The sequence below is a fragment of the Strigops habroptila genome, chromosome 9 (assembly GCF_004027225.2).
Source record: "Strigops habroptila isolate Jane chromosome 9, bStrHab1.2.pri, whole genome shotgun sequence".
NCBI classification, from domain to species: Eukaryota; Metazoa; Chordata; class Aves; order Psittaciformes; family Psittacidae; genus Strigops; species Strigops habroptila.
The window spans coordinates 32,697,968-32,715,060 of record NC_044285.2 but is presented as its reverse complement, the minus strand read 5'-3'; the positions used below and the strand labels follow the sequence as shown (position 1 = coordinate 32,715,060).

General features: G+C 38.9%; 1 long non-coding RNA gene across 1 annotated transcript in view; it reads left to right on the top strand.

Moving 5' to 3' along the window:
- LOC115612599 overlaps positions 1-13,577 on the top strand; it is a 46,116-nt gene extending 32,539 nt beyond the window's left edge. Inside the window, exon 2 of the long non-coding RNA XR_003993091.1 lies at positions 13,392-13,577. This is a non-coding gene — a long non-coding RNA (uncharacterized LOC115612599). The remainder of the gene's footprint in view (positions 1-13,391) is intronic.
- Positions 13,578-17,093: the final 3,516 nt, after the last annotated feature.

Here is a 17,093-nt window from a genome sequence, read left to right as displayed (position 1 = left end):
GACACAAGAAACAGGATCTAAAGGCTTACCTTCTGACTCACGCCTTTACACTATTTACAATAGCTTTCCCAACTGCATAGGTGTCAAAAATAAAGCAAACTGTATTGTGCAGAAAAAGTAACTTTGACAGGTCTAATTTACTGAGACTGATTCATGTGACAGCATAAACAAATCATTCTTGTCAAAGTCTATATTGAAAGTGGAGTAAATTGATCATGGAGTCAAGTGCACTAGTAATTTCAGGGAGTACTGTGATTTCATTTGTAAAACTCTTGCAAAGAGGGGAAAAACCTGTCTTTCAGGGCAGGCTTCAATTCTTGCACTATTCAGAGTAGTAGAAGAATATGCTGTTCAAGAGCATACTGTTACTACCTGCATTTTTCCTGTGCAATCCTGTTGCTGTGTATTCAGGGGAGTAACACGAGAAATCCCAAGAGCTTTTGTACAGATATACAGTGGAGATCAACAAGAAGTCCTCCGAGTGAACAAAACATTCTGTACGTGTTTTCTCACTGCTTCTCTAGGAGCAGAATGTTGTGACTGATTAAAACAGCAGCATAACATTTAGTTTCTGATTGCAATTGTTTTTTATGCTTAGGAGGAATTAGAGAAACAACATCTGTAGAATGGGGCTTTTCAATGCAAGTTCAAACTATACAATCTCTGAAGGAATTTTCTTCCCCTGAGGGGGAGAAGGCGAGTTCCTGGAGCATACTTGAACTGACAGTGCCCGAAGTTCTTATCTGGGAATAAAAACTGGGGAAATATAAACTTTGTGGAGATAAGCAATAGCAACACTCGTGTGTAAGGCATCCAGTGAAGCTAAGGATCCTCAGAGCAGAGAAAGTGAAGCCAATAAGTTATGCTAGACAGGCACTTACAGAGGTCTTCTGGGGTCATGTTTACTAATCTCTCGTTCGCTCACTGTCAGAGTGTTATGAAGGAGCACAAAGCATGCAAATGATGTAGATGAACAGTTAAATATTCAAAACAATACCTTCCCATTTTATATAAAAATGACGAATGTTAAACCAAGAATGCATTTAACCAAAGCATGAATTTTAATAACCCAAATCCTCAGGATTCCAAGACAACAACTGGGATGTGTCTTGCAAGAATGGTTTTGGCTATTTTGCAATAAATGGATTTAATAACATGCCCCTGTTCTCTACAGGCCCTTGACTTGGTACAGCCCTTTGGCTTAAATTCTAGATGACCCCCTCTCTTCCCTTTTTTTTTTTTCACCCCTTCCATACCCAGAAGGTACAAAATCTTTTCCAGGGGAAAAATGATTCTGGCTCAGGAATATTCACATTTTGTGTTCATCTTTGAGCTTCATAAAGTCAACATAAAATAGGGAAACAGAGCATTAAATTTCTAAAATCAATAGCATGTGCATAAATTGACATTCATTACTTTACAGCGATTTCCAGTTTCTCCTTGATTGATTAAAGCTAGGGGTTGAAAATAAGTGCTTTTCCCCTGCCTGGAGAAATTCCCAATTGTCCATGCTGTGAACCTTCCATTATGAGACATGAGACAGCGGTAGCAGTACATGGTTCATTTCACACCACCACAAAATAGACTTGTCATTCCACAATCGAAAGTAAGGAACCTGATGGAAGAGCAATGTCTCAAAAACTTGTCAAAAGAGGCCTGAGCTTACTGACAACTAAGAAAAAGGAAACCATATCTTGAGGTTTACACTGGCCAGCTTTCACATGCAGAGAGCAGAACATAAGAAATTATCCTGTTAATTTGTTATGTATTTAAATGTGATATTAAATGGCAATTCATATTTTTCAAATCAATTAATTTTGACTCCACATTAATTTAAGGAAGATAAGTATTTACAATATGATTAAATTAGTTAATTTATAAAAGCAGAGGAACAAAAACATTTGAATAAGAGCTGCTTAAATTGATGCTAAGAAAAAAAAGATATCTCCTCTACACTAAAAATGCTGGAAAGCTAATGCTGCATAAAATGTTCTGTTATTAAAGGTGCTTTATATTAACATGGTAACTATAACAAATTGATCTTCTGTATGAATTATGTTAGACCCTGAGAAATGATAATGTCAAATTCTGTGGCACAATGGAGCTGAACCAATTAGATGAGTAGATAATTTGGCCCTTCACACTAATAACCCATCGTTAGTAGGAATATCATCAAAGAGAACCATGTATTTGGGGAATACTTTTCAATTAGGTGATGCTTTTAAAATGTTTATACAATGGAGATGGAGATCTCATTTCTTAAACCTCAAACACTAGGAAGGCAATTCCATAAGGTGTGGATTATAATCATGTTGAGATGACAATCTTGCTGTTTTTATTAATAGTTACAGAAGCACATGCATGTACATATGGTGTGTATGTCTGGAATATTTTTTCATGGATGGTCTGATTAATGATGGGCAAGGCTTCAAAGATTTACAAAGATTCATTAGGATTCAAAAGTTTGGCTGCTAACATCTGAAGCTCTTCAGCTAAAAAGCCATGCTAGAAATATCGCTAAAAAGGGCTTGGTGCGAGATTTGCAGTCCGTCTTCATCTAGCATAGACTAAAAATTGTAGAAAGGCTTTCTTTCCTCATAGTGCGTTTCTGCATTTATTCTGTCTGAGCACATGGAAAGCTTCTCCAAATTTTATCTTAGAATCTCAAAAAGGCTTAAGTTCATTTCCTCAAAGCAAATTTTAGACCAAATCGTATGCATGCCAAATCACTTGACCCCGTAGGAAACTGCAGGGAGAGCAAGTCAGGCTGCCTTGAGAGATCTGCCAGTTCCACAACTGACAGACCAGTTTTGTTTAGCTGTGGCCCAGGGGGGTTCCTGCCTCTCTCCTGTACGGTCATGAGCATCTCACTGTTCACAATTTCCCTGAATTAGAGGAGCTGTAACACCTCCTACGAGCAAACTCTTCTAGGTAACTCATATGCAACTTGTACAATTCCATTTTCATTCCTTAAACAACAAAGATTCAGAGGAAGACTTTCACTGAGCCACAGGACATTACACACACTTTAGGGTAGCCCACTGTCAGACAACACTGGAAATCCACAGGGACAGGGGAGATATCAGTCCCATGAGGTTTATTTTGTATTAGATCCATATACTACATGATCCTCCAGCAGCAATGGAAGGATTCATGGACAGCTGGAGTAGGCGAAGGACTTCTCAGGGGTCCCTTCTCTCCTAGGGGTACCAGCATATTTGCTTGCCAGAATAGTCCTGCTGGCCTCATTCATCTCCACAGCGCACAAGTCACAGAGTCAGGTTTCCACTGGCCACTTGCAATCTGTGGACTTTGTGACACTTCTCTGGAGCTGAGGAAGTGAAGAGTAGAAATGAATTTTATTCCTAGTGATCCAGTGCTGGAGAGAGGTTCATGGAAGCCTTCAGGACAGTTTCCTGTTTTCATTGGGAAGTAGAGAGTTTGTGTGGAAGGAACAGCTTGGGCAGGAAAGGGAGTACATCGCCAATCCTGAAACCTGCTAGCTCTAAACTCTGTTCAAGAATGGAAGGATAAATAAGGCTTACATGTATACAACTGTCAGTCCACAACAGCATTTGAGGGAAAAACAAACAAATAAATAAAATCAGTGTTAATATAGCAAGTAACCCGAAACCACTCTCTTGAATTATTTTCTAAAGAATAATTATAATTTCAGGGTGAAGTAAATCCAAACCCCAAGGCTAAAAGAGGTCTCAGACTAAAATAAGCAAACACATCATGCTTTCTTGCACTCTCCTACCTCTCTTTCTGGGAAAGATTTGACCACCTCTCATCTGTGTCAGGTTAGTATTAGCCTTTAACATGCAGATTCACTGCATAAGCACCATGAGATAGTTCCTGCTACTAAGTGCCATGGGATTTGATAGGAAAACCCAAGCACAGTGGTTTAGGGGAGAAAAAAAAAAAATTGTAAAAATTGAAAAATGTAACCTGGGTGAATTAGGAAAGCAGTTGCTTAATTCTGCAAACAAAAATCCACAGAAATAACAAGACTTACACAACTTGGAGGCAAGATTATAATTTCATTTCAATACTACTAGCAAACACCTTGACTCAAAGGTGGAAGGCTGCTCCATCCCTTATTCAACATTGAAAGCACTGTGGCTGCAGTGTGCTAGGAGAGCGTGTGTGTGTGTGTGCGTGGCAGAAGGGACGGCAGCGGTAACGTTCTCTCTCACCTTCCCCAGAGCATTCAGTCTGCCCCTGTTCCGAGAGCCATCCTTTTTTTCTCCTGCTACAGAGACTAAACAGCATGTCTGGTAAAAAACATCCTTCTATATTTAAAGGAGAAATTGGTAATTAAATAAACTGATTATTTTCAGGGCATTTACAGATCCACTCAAAACCCATTCACTCCATCATGAAAAAAATTCCTATTGGTGTCAGGAGTTGTCCTTAGGGATATACCACTATAAGCCTCTCAGCACTGCACTGCCAACGTCTTTGTTCTTGACCTGACCTAAAAAAGCGCTCTCTTTATGAGTCACAGAGGATTTATTTTCTGCCTTAGCTTAGCCCAGCTTCTTTTAGGCAGAAAACGACAGTTTTGCTCAGTTGTGGCAAATGATCTGCACTTTTTATGATGTGGGTGACTGTCCATCAGGATCTACACTGAAGCCACCAGTGTAATTGAATTTAGGAGCACAACTGCCTGAAAATACTTATTACAAATCCAACCCTTGTGGGTGGTAGTGGGTTTTGGAGTTCCCTCCTATTTTCCTAGAGATATTTAAGCCTAAAAAGCAATTTATCAGAATATTTTACAAGATACTCCCTTATCATGCCATATAATGTTTAAATTGTGAAACAGATCCTTAGCTCACATAAGTCCCTGTGAAATGCACAGGTTTATCTTAACTTACATGAACAGAGAGGCTCGTTGTTTGAAAACTCTCTCCTCTCCCCAGTTTTACATGTTAATTTGTCCCATGAATGAGCTCAGAACAAAACCCTGCAGTCTATATACTCAGTGCTGTAACTTGGAAGAGATTTCTGCCCGTCTGCAGGGTAACATCTGATGATATGGTCATTAAAGCTTATCGCTATGTGCTTTATGGCTTATAGAAAACTGTGAAAATACATTTCAGGATAGTGTTTATTTGGATTAAAAAAAAAAAAAAAAAGCCAAAACAAAACAAAAAAAAACCCCAAACCAACCTCATCCAGAGAGGAGGCATAAACCCCATCTACTCCTAAAAATTCATATCAGTTACTTAAAAACTTCCTCCCCTTTAAGATTGCTTAAGGGGATTCTTTCCTTAAAATGATTCCTCTTTGCAGCCTGAATCCAGGTTTAGTCCTATTTTAAGACATGGAACCTTGGTCAGAGACACTCCTCAAAACCTTTCACCAGCGCAGTGTAGGTGCAATGGTGAATGTCCACATCCATAGAGGGCCTGAACACAGCAACTGCAATGAGACCAGCATCACTTCACATCTAACACAGTTATTCTGGATGTGTGCAGTGTGCTCAGGGCCTCCAAAATCTTTATGATGGTCCTAATAAGATACTGTAATTTTCCTGGGATTCCTCCTGCAAAGCAGAAACGCAGTTCAAATTCCTTCACTGGATCAAGACTGGCTGATGATCACTGGGCCAGGACTCTTCGGCTAATGAAAGCTTTGCTGGTCTATGGCAGGTCACATCCGCTGAGGAACTGGGCCTGTGTTTGAGACTTTTTGAAGATTGTACTTGCCCTTCCTTTGATTTACTGAGTACTTTTGTTTCTATTCCCACTTAATTCTTGCCCTGAAAATTTAAAGTTTCCAGCTCTTTGTAACCAATTCAAAACTTCATTATCTAAGTAGTATTGGTAACTCAAAAAATGGAACCCTAACCTCTAAGTGTTGTAGTAGACTATTTTATCCTTTTCCTTTAAAATTCCAATCAGATTCAAGAGCTTCTAGTGACAGAGAAGAGCCTGAAAATAAAACCATCTCAAATTAAAAAAAAGGTAGGAGAATAGAAAATTGAATTATATTATTTCTAAATCCTTGTGATTTTTAAGCCAACTTTCAACTTGAGTCTGAGCAATTGATTTTGTAGATATGGCTAGCTAATTTTTTTCCCCATAAATAGCAGACACTACACTTCTATCAAGGTTTTACAGGGCTGTCTTCTGTACACTAATAATACAGTGCTAATATTTCTTCCCTCTCTTTCAACCTTCCCATTGCTTTTATATCCTGACATTTTAAAAAAATGTAAATGTTAAATGTTACCTATTTATAACAGAGGCCATTTACCATCCTTTACTAGGGTAAAGGAACACTATTACCATCCAAAATATTAAATCACTTTCAATTTCATACCACGTGGGAGTTAAGTTTTGTACAGCAAACAGATTTCTTGCCAATTGCCAATGTTACTTTCAATAAAAAGTGGAGGACCAGGCTGTGGAACCTGCAGTGCAGCGAGAGGCTTGGAGCTTCAGTCTTGCAGATGCACAGAGTTATCATCTGCCTTATCTCCATTAAAAGGTGAAAAGATAGTTTAGCATGATGGAGTTTGTGGCATGCACATTTTCCACACATGTTGCTAATAGCTCAATTGTAGCCCACCTTCCCGGTCCTTCAGAACATCTCACAGCAGGATATGTGTTGCTGGAGAGGGCTGCAAGTAGAACATGTTCCCTCCACTGTATCCAACCCACCCTGCCAGCAAGAATGAGCTCCAGTCTCTGCTGTGGAGCTGAGCACGGCTGGGCTGGTGCCCTTGGCTGTGCTCTGGAGCTTTGCCTAAATACTCACTTTAGCATAGACTTGTGCATAAACAAGACTGATGATGAACAAGTTGAGACTTGAGAATAGGCTCAGATCTACATTTAAGCAGTGCTGTAGACTGTTGAATACTCAGCTCGAGAATACAATCCCATCTTGTCTGGCAACAAGGGGTGTGCACAGATGCACAAGGGACCAACTGACTCAAATGATACTGGAACCCACCACCTCACTGCAGTCAACAGAAGCTTTGGATTTGAAGTTGTTTCTATTCTGTAACTACAGGAGGTTTTTTAGACATGTAAACCAGAGAAACTCACAAACAGGTATGCAAAAGTTAAAATACTTGTCTAACCACACCTTTTTAATTCTGTGTAGTAAGTAATACTGAGTCTGCAGGAGCAGGGAGTCCCACTGGATGTTACTTATTTCTAGGAGTAGTTCCACACATGCTTGACTGTATGCTCAGTTGTAAAAGCAAATATTGCTCTTTGTGGGTAGGCTGTCTGCCTCCTTTTTTTGTTCTTGTACACTCCTTACAAGCAGTGTTAGACGTCACTAGTCTTTGTACATTTCTACAAAAGCCACATAAAATCTTTGTTTGTTGGATACCTTTGCTTAACATGACATATGCCTAAGCTTATTGTCCCTTCAAAAAAAAGTTCATTGATACTACTGAGATGTTACTTTCTTATGGATTTGTGCATAAAGAAACTGATGTCTGATAACTTACGTGTAAAGTAAACCTTTCTTAACTAACAACATCAGAAACAACTTCCGACAAGAACTGCTAGAAAATATCGCTCTGCAAGGATTCATTTTTATCTCTGTATTAGAGCACTGAATTGCCAAACAGGAGCAGAATTGTCTACATTGATAGGATAAAATGCTCTACCCCTCATAAGCAATTTGCATTGTTTTTCTTTCATGCTCTCTGGGCAGATAAAGGACACTATTAAACTATTCTGCCATCTCATCATACTTTGTTGGTTATTATTTAAAACATAGTAGACATAGTTTCAAAGTTATACAAGAATACAGTCTAATAACTAACCACAATACACATACCTTCCTGAAGCCTATTTATTTAGGAGAAAACATTTCACACATTTGTGTGTTATACAGAAGATGCTTTAATTAGATTATTGTATTTGCCTGTCATCTTGTGCTAGCTTTGTACTGGAAACAGTGTTATTAAAGAGAAAGACTGTCTTTTCTGTGACCAAGGTTTTTGGTATTTAGAGAAAGATAAAACAAAAAGAACAAACTGCCTGAGCATTTCTTTGATATCCTGGCACAGTATTTCCTGAGCTGGTGTTCTTGAGGTGAAAGCTAAGAAAAGCAGAGAATGAAATGCTTTGCCTTTTCTACTCCCTAGCCAGTAATAAGTCCTTTCATAATCAGCAATAATCGAAGATATTCCACTCCATCAAAACCAAACAGAAGTCATCCCCTGCAGAGCCAACAAGAATTTTCAATTTTCCACCCTTTTAGTACAGGTGCTTTTTAAGAGCAACTTAGAAGACGACTACTCAGTGCTCAGCCATCTGGTCATACCCAAATCCCCAGATACATTGTCTCAAAGGCCATGGAAGAACAGTTTTAAGGCAAATAAAAACCCATAAAATGGTGCAGCATTCTTTATTGTGAACTGTACTGTGACATGCTGCTCTCGCATTAATTCAGGGACATCCCCTCCTGAATTCTAAAGTGAGTTTCATCCAATGTCCTTAATTTTCCAGGATGGTGGCCACCAAGGGATTGAAGCAGAAAAACACGTGTGAGGATCTTCAAGGCACCATTAGCAGCTCCATTTTCTGTTCACACACATGCACATACCATCACAGGAAGAGAGATTTTTATTAGAAAAGACATTCTTTCTTACACTCAAAATGAAGCCTCTTGCAAAAAGTGGTTGTAGCTGTTCCACCTCGGATTAATGTTCTGTTTCTTCCAATACGTCTCTGCATTCACTCTTCTTATCTGTCCCCAGTTAATTCTGTTTTCACAGTTTTCACCTCATTTTCTCTTTTACCGTCTTCCTCATTTTTAAAACATCTTTTACTATTGATTTTCAACCCTAATTACAATGACAACTGTGCATTTTATTTTCTGTCACACAGCAGGTGAAATTTCATCACTGACTACAATGAACTTGCACTGATGACAAACACAATGGACTACAAGTGACAGCAGATCATTTATCAGCTTCTACAATCAGTCCACTGGAAATAAATATAAATGCATGAGAGCAAAACAGTAAAAAAGTTCATACAGCAGGTTGATAACAACTTCCATTCTGAGTTTCACCAACCTTCGAGTTTTATTTTCTATTAGCCAAGAGAAAACCCTACAATATCTTTAACACTTTTGACCAATCATTTAGGATTTGAAAGCAAGCACCTGACAGCACCTATTTTCTCATGCTTATACTTTTGTCATCTTTCCGTAGTGGAGTTGGGCTAACTTCTGCTTTGAGTTGAACTTCTAATGAACTATTCTTCCAAATGATTCAAATTATTCCTTTTAATTTTTATGGGCTGTTTTTGTTTGTGGGGGGTTTTTTGTGTTTGTTTGGGGTTTTTTGTTTCATTTTGTTTTTCTAAAGTACAGAAAAGGTAACAATGATAACAATGCTGCTTAAAGGTATAGAATAACTTTCTTACACAGAGAGAATTAGGATTTTTCAGACTGGAGAAGTCATAACAAGGAGTGGATAAGCTGGCGGGTTATAAAACAGAGAAACTGCATATGAATAATTTTTCCCTCACATCCCAATAATTTTATAGGGTACCCATTAGGTGAGAAGCTTAAAACAAGGAACAAAGAAGTACTTTTTCACCCAGTACACAATTAAATTCTGGAACCTCACTATCACAGACTACTGTAATGTGTAAATAGGTTCAAAGACAGAGCAACTCCACTGGCTGCTCTGACCACAACAGTTCAAATACTGCCTCTACTCCAAGCTAGTGTTTGTAGGTCTGCCTCTATTTATCCTCATTCTTACCATCTTTCCTTAAGAATCAGATACTAACTGCTGTTGTAGAAAGAACATAAGATTAAATTGACCTTTAGTTTGACCCAGGTCTCTTAACGTGTTAACAACCAAACTGCAACGTAAACCTTTTGATTCAACATTGTTGGGGGGGGGGGGGGGGGAGAGGAAGGGGTTTTTCCACATTCTGCAGTGGCCTTACATGATCCAAATCCACACCCAGTGCTGTACCTAGTGTCACTTGCACATGAATCTGCCTTGTGAATCATGCCTAAAAAGCACAGACTACTTCTTATGCACTGAAGCATACAGATAGAGAGAAAATGTGCTGGGGCTAGTTCCCCCCTCCCCTGCTTTTTCTCTACATTTTTTGTTTGTTTTCAAGCCTATGCGTGGATGCCTCAGTGGTTTACAGAAATCGGGCATACAGCGAAAGTGTTTTCTCTCTTAATGGTTTGATATCTCTAGAATATAACTAAGTCCCTCATCTTTTTTTCCTGCCCACTGCATAGCTCAATACATCTCAGCTATACTGTAGACATGGCAATAAAAATAAAGGACTTACTTATTAAAAAAAATTTTCAATTTAAAACCAACAGAAGTGTCATATAAATGTCTGATCCCAAAGTCAATAGCACAGATCCATTTGTCTTGGCTGAAACCAAACTTCAGATAACAAAAATGCATTAATTCCCGTTCTTGAAAACATTTACAATGAGATCTCACGTACACCATGGTAATAAATGTAATATAATGACAAGTTACACTAGCAACCACGTTACACTAACCTACATACTGCATTGAATGTCTCTGCCAGCTACAGAGATGTACCCATTCTTTCCAGTACCATTCAGGTTGCTTCAAATTGCGACCAAATTTAGCCTCATCTCAGCAGCTGCCTCTTGAAACTGCACAATATATAAACCTTCTTATGGAGAGTCCAGTGTATGAACAAATTAACTTTAATCATGCTTAATATACAACACTTACTCTGCAAGATGTCTTGGTCTCATATAGAAACAGCTTTAAGTCTAACACTTGTTACTCTGGACTCACAATTCAAAAAGAACTGAAAAGTATGTGCTATCTTTCACAAGCACAAGGGACATACAGGAAAGATTTTGAAAAGCTGTAAAAGAGTATGTGTTGTCTCAGACTGGCTTAGCAGAAATAAATCCTATTAGCTTAGTATGTATACACGTATGCATGGAAAAGAGCAGCTTTTTTTTCACAAAACATTTTCCGGTGCTGAGCAAGTGACTGCCTGTCTAATAATAAGATAGGTTATGCAGTACCCTGATTTAATGATCTTAATTTATCCTATGTTTTGCACTGCACACTTGTAGACACATGCTTCAATTAGTGTGAAACAAATGACATTATTCCAGATCCACTAAACCTTAGAGACCTATATTGTCATGCACATGCAACATGCATGTACTACTACGTAGGAAGCCGTAGCTCTTCACCTCCTCCTCTTTTTCAGAAGAAGCCACTTCTGAATAAATGAGATAAATAACCCCCAGGCAGTATTACAGCAGATACTTAGAAATCACAGCTAAAATAAACCCTCATTTACTTGCAGGCAATCTTAGCGAGCTGAGCAGTTTTAAGCGCAGACAAAACTTGGCCTCACAAATTGGGACCCAAATGAACAGTGTTCAAAGCTGCCCACTGCTAGTGCTTATCCTAGAAAGAGACTCCCTCTGAGAAGAGGTTTACCTGGCAAGAGGAAGAGCAACTGTCCACACTGAGCAATACCAAACTACATCTAAAACAATCACACACCACAGAAATGCTGTGAAGTTCCTTGGGAAGCTCTTCAACAGCAGCATTTTACATGCTTATTCCACTTCTCATCAGGACTGCAAGATCTCCCCAAAGTGCAGTCCTCTGCAACACCCATGTACCTACAAACATGCTCATAACACGACGTGGACACAGAATCTTCTGCGTCTGGCACATGAGGCCAAGTACCACTTCCTCAGTAAGGCAGGGGGCACTTCTGTACCCTGCTCTGCCTAGACTAACATAGGAACTGCTCTGAGAGAGTAATATGAATCCATTTCATTAGTTGAAGGCATGCTTGTATGGGCAAGTCTTTAGCAGCAGCCGTGTTAACTATGCCCACAAAGCACCCTGTTCACTTCACTCTCAGAAAGAGAATAAACACAGAGAGAAAGCTTTCTCCAGTCATGCTGAAATCACTTCCAGGCTGCAGCACATTTGAGAGGAACAGTTGCAAGGAGCTTAATAGTTGATATTTTGGAGCTACATCATGCAAATAATAGCTGCGAGGAGCAAATGCGAGATCCTCAGGAGCCTCAAGCCACAGAATACTGTTTATAGCACTCTTCCCGTTAGCTGGCTCTGAGGAAGGGCCACCCCTGGGTGCAAGTATGGCTGGAGAACTCTGTCCTGCAGGAAGAACTTGTTACTGTCCATGTTAGGGCTACTTTGCCTAAGCTGATCGGAGAATCCAGACCTGCATAAAAGAAATACTGAAGAACTGTGAAGTTCTCAAACAACTTCGGATGCTGACGCTCGCCTCCCTCACCACGCGGCATGTGTTTTAATATTAAAAATTGCTTGGTAAGATGGAGTAAGGAAAGAGAGGATTGCCAAATAACATGATCTCTAGGAGCTGAGCACTGAATAAATCCTGTGTGTTTTCAATAAAGTATTAGTTTTACAATTAAAGCATTTGATTATCATAAAGCTGTTGCAGCATGTCAGAGGAGCAGAGAAAGAAAATTTTGGGGGGTAGGAAGTCACAGGAGGCAGCATGAGACCTCCCCTGCAGAAGTCTAACATTCATTTTACAGTCAATTCATTGAACAGAGGCATCTTGCCACAGCAGTCATCCACTTAATGATGACAAAGCAGACACCTCAGTCATGATGGCACAGTACAGTCAGGCATGACATCTTGGATTAGGTATGGGTGGCTAATGGTATTACCCTGACACCTACACTGAGCTCTGCCCACCCTCTCACCATATGAAAACACATCACTTTAAATCTCAGGGCAAGGAGTATAATAAACTCATACGTATTCAAACAGGAGACTTCTGTTCCCTTATGGATTGTTAGGAAAATGCTTCCTGACACACTGCAAAGTGGGTTATGCAAGAAGAAAACACTGACATTTGACATAAAACAAGTAAATCAGGACTTAATCATAGATGTATCATTTCATTCTTTAAAAACATCCTAAAATTTAATACGACTGACATTATTCCAAGGAATTCAAGTAATCTTGAGGAAATTGTTCAGCTTTCCTGTCACTTGTGAAGGATGCAAGAGGTTAGGTTTATTTAGGACAGAGACAAACACGTCAAGTCATGGCACTGGGTGATCTTGAGGGAAACATTAATGCATTAACTCCAACACAGTTTTATATCACTGAATCTTTCTCCCCAGCCCCCTCCTCCAAGTATGTAAATTGGCAATACATGATTGGCATTCACAAATGTGCCTCCAAGCAGGTTAGGGATAATTAGTAAAGCATGTAGACACCCTGTCCTAAGAGCCAGTTGTGACAAATCCACAAAATAATGAATCTCTATTAATAGTTAATGATGTATGCCAAGAACAGCCAGGTCTTTGGACTCTTCCCCTTTAAGAGTGTGTGTTATCCTCCTGTGTTTCAGCTGGTCAAGCTGAATGCCTTCCTCCCCTGGTGCTGGCCTGCTTTGAATCCCAGCCAAGATGAAGTAATTGAAAACTACCAGCCTGAATACTTCAGAAGTCTATCATGGAACAAGATTCAACAAGCCTCTTCTCAGTTTGTAAATATGCTGGAATATAAGTAGTAAAAAGGCTTCAATGTCAAACAAGTTTAAGCATTAGCAGTGTTGTTTTATGAGTGCTACAGCAGTGTTTAATACTTTATATATGAAGCCCTATTAACACTGTAAAGTTACTTCATCCCTGTGTTCCTCACACTGATTTGCTCAGATTTTTAAAGAGCAAACTGTAAATTATTTTCTTAACCATTCAAAGCATTCAGTTCCTGCAGTGGTGTATAAATATTGATAGTTTTTAAGCCATATTTAGAAGCCCAGATCCATGAAATACCGTATTTTAAAAATTACTTTCCTATTCTGCACTACAAGTTGTCAAGTAAGAAGTAGGTTTAGAAAGAGCTTGCATTTTGTATATTTAGTTTCTAACACAGTAAGTTACCGATGTTGGGTATATACATATTCAGCACTGATGACCCACTTCTGGGTTGTTGGAACATAACAAAATACCAAAGTAAAATGTAAACAAAACACAAACCCTTGCCATGTGGAGAGAGACCAAGAGTAACAGTGAGAATTCAGATGACATTACAATTTAATGATGAATGTTCTTAAGTCCTCCCTGTTGCTTGCAATGTACTGCCACTTGATGACCAAACATTATTGACAGGCCACGTGCTGTTAATGGGACTGAAAAAATTACTTGCTCCAAAATTCGTCACTGATAGTAGTTGAGCCTCTTTATTGTCTTCACAATTAATCTGCTTACTAGCAGCAAAGTTGAAGCAGTTAACTCTACACACAGTGGGTGGTAACCAGCAGGGTTACGAATCTGAAGCGAAGTATCTTAGCCCAAAGTGCTGGGAGGTGTTGATCCAGCTCAAAGAGTAGCAGCTTACGTCCCTCCCAAATTACTTAGAAATACAGCTGGCAGAGTATTTGCAACACTCGATTACTTGTGGCTTATACAGGAATTGTGGGGTTTTTTAATTTGATCTCATTGAAAAGGCATAGTTTTAAAAGAGAATTCAGATTATTTATGTCATCAGTTGAAGAGAAGTGCAGAGGATGGTGATAAGAAAGAGCTTTAAAATTATCAAATTCAAACATGACAGGGTCCCTCTTAGAAGCTTTCACACCCTGTTTAAAAAGAGTAAGGAGCCTATAAAACCTAAGCAAATGTTTCTGGGCATGGCCCCTACCTTTGTCAGACAAGGTTAGTGAATCCCCATCCTTTATTTGCCTTTCTTTGTTGTCTCTTCAGAGACACATCACTGCAAGTCATTGAACCCTATGGAACTATCAGAGGTGAAGAGCAGCCGAGGGTCTGAAAAGTGCCAGAGCATTAATTAGCTCAGAATTCCTGAATCTCCCCTGATCTAATGAAAGTTACTCAATCACAGGATGATGTGGAAAGCCTAGTAGTGGCTTTATAGCTAAAGCACAGAAGTGGGAGGCAAAAAGTGCAGGTTCTATTCTTATTGCCAGCACCTCTGTGCAACCTTCAACAAAACATCACTTTTCATTGCTCATTTTCTCTGTATTTAAAATGGAAATAATTGTGCTCATAGGACTATTCTTAAGCTAACACCTCCATCTGAGGAGCACTTTGGGACCTTCAGGTTAGAGAAAACACTGAACTGTAAAATATCATTTAAAATATGTATTTTACTAGATGTGCTTAAAATAAGCATTCCCTGTACAAGTGTAAAGTAGAATTTGGAGTGTGGGCTACAAAGCCTAGATAATTTAACTCTTACCTTGAAATGTAAAAAAATTATTTGTAAAGGATTTTTCAATTCAGCAGATGACTGTAAAGCAGCACTTCAAACAGGTTTGCTTATAGTATCTATTATTAGTAAACAACTACGCCTTACAGGATTATTTTGCGACATTTTGCATTAGGTACACTTGAAGTAGGCTTCTGAAAATAGACCTTCAAACATGTTAAAAGATAGTACTTGTGTACATTAATATATTTTTATGTTTTCTACAAACTTGTCTTTGTGTTTTAACAGAAACAAAAGTATTTTCAGCACTGACATTTAGTATCTGACTCACTTTTATCCTCAGTAAAGGTGACACATTGCATAAGAACAAAGCACGGACCCAGTATGGCTTTGGCTATTTCCTGTTTAGTCAGAAATAGCTGTGGGAGCTGTATTTATCCCTAGCAGCACCTCAGCAATCCTCCCTGAAGACATCTGTCCAGTTAGTCCTGGACATAAACTCTGAGAAGTTTCGGTTTGTGTGACTCCGATCAGTTTCAGGAAGTTTTATGTGAAGAAGAGTAGGCGAGTATTTATTGTATTAGGATGGTTACTAGGACTGGATGACTGCTTGAAGATTCTTCCTTTCAAGCAGATGCACCGATTTGTCTACTAAAATAATTTTGCTTAGTCTTCATTCGGTGTTGTGCACTACAACTTTTGTGCTCACCTCAGTGTTTTTTTCTACCCTCACAAATAGCAAACATTTAGTAAATATTTGTGGAAGGCTTCAAATATTATCTACTTCTCACTGTATTATAAAACAAATTCAGACTGTTAGCTAAAATAAAAAGGTATAAACTGTATTAAATCATCAGTCTGACTCTGAGTGAACTGGTGCTGAAAGCGGGTCAAAGTCATAAATAAATTCATGGCCTCAGCCTAAGACTGAGCCTCAGTCACTAACAAGAGCAGAATAACACTTTCTTTCAAACTTGAAGAAACAGAATTATTTGAGTTTGAATTCCTAAAATGAAAGCATTGCCACATGAACTCATCTGCATCAATTGGGAGAAAAAACCCAAGAATAATCCTTACCCACAATAGCATCCTCCTTATTTCAGGATGTTTATTGAAGAAGTCTCCTGAAGTCTTTCCTCTATTGATCTGGTTTCCCCACTCAAGGGGACACTAAACCTTTATAGGGAGTACTACAGAAAAGATACGGCAGCCCCATTTTAATGGACTAAAAAGACTAAACCCATTGCTCAACAGTTTAACTATACTACTTTGTCAGGAATGTGATTCTCTGTTACTAGTGCTTGGTTTCAAAAGACTCATACTGCTATCAAAAGTACTACTAGTAGGCAGAGACCCAAATCAACATCAGTAAAAGTAAATATAAAAGTAAGTGAAGGTCAATATATAAGTTTAAAGGAAACATTTTTTTTTTCCCCTGGTGAAGTCAGAAAGACAAGTTACATTTTCTCCAAAACTGCACCTTTCAATTCCTCTTAGACAACAACTTTCACATGTGCACTTCCACCTGAAATCAAGGAAGCTCAGTATGCTTTAGGATTTCCCTTCTTGTCTTTCCAAAGAAAGTGGGAGACAAATCACCACACAGGGAGGACCTGTAGCACTGCATGTAAGGGCAATAGGCTATGGTGAATGTCTGCAAGGGTTTTCTCCATTTTTGGAGTGGAAAAGCTCCAAAGACATTTCCTATGCCAGCAAAGATTTAAGCAAGCAGATGAATTTTTACATTTGCAGATTAAGGATGACAAAGCTACCTAAAGATAGAGTAACATCAGGTTAACATCAACAACAAGAACACCTTTACCTTGCACTTCAGGAGCAGACATCATGACACATAAACACACATGCAGGGTGACAGCTA